The sequence below is a fragment of the Temnothorax curvispinosus genome, unplaced genomic scaffold, assembly GCF_003070985.1.
Source record: "Temnothorax curvispinosus isolate PA1 unplaced genomic scaffold, ASM307098v1 QBEX01005104.1, whole genome shotgun sequence".
In the NCBI taxonomy this organism is placed as follows: domain Eukaryota; kingdom Metazoa; phylum Arthropoda; class Insecta; order Hymenoptera; family Formicidae; genus Temnothorax; species Temnothorax curvispinosus.
Window position 1 is genome coordinate 1419 of NW_020214884.1, and position 671 is coordinate 2089.

The window sequence follows — 671 nt, forward strand, 5'->3', positions numbered from 1 at the left end:
TATATTCATAGACAACAATGTTCCTAAACAGTAATGTTATCAGATTGTTGTAATAATTATGTTCCTGGAGTCTAATAATAATTAATATAGTTTGATTTATTACTAATAAATACGTTTTATTTGAGTAATTCATCTCTGTGTTTTCTAATTTTATATTATTCCTATAAATTCTCAAGTAAATTTGCTTTGTGAGCATATCAAGTTATGCAGAACGCGTCGTGGACGTTTTTCAAATGCGTTTTTCATATCGCGTTGTGGATAATAAAAACGTCCACACACCGGAAAAATATCTCATTTCGGTATTTGGATGATCAGCACCGTCCACAACGCGTTATGGATGTTTTTTTCGCTCACTGAGCGATTTCGGTATTTGGCCGTAACATATATATATAAATAAAAAATATTATTTTTAGGCTCACGTGGCTTCGCTTTGACGCTAGCGTCAAGAAATGAAGTTGAAGAAATGAATTTATTCAACATCCAGCGTTGACGCTAAATCGTCGTTGATCGTCCCAGTACAATCAAAAATGGACTTCAAAATACGTAAAATATTAATTATTTTCAAGTAATATCTCCAAGTAGTAATATTTTACGGATATATACAAAATAAAAAATATTATTTCTGAAGATTTTTGCTCGCTGAAAATGAGCGTCGAGCTGATCGAGCGTCA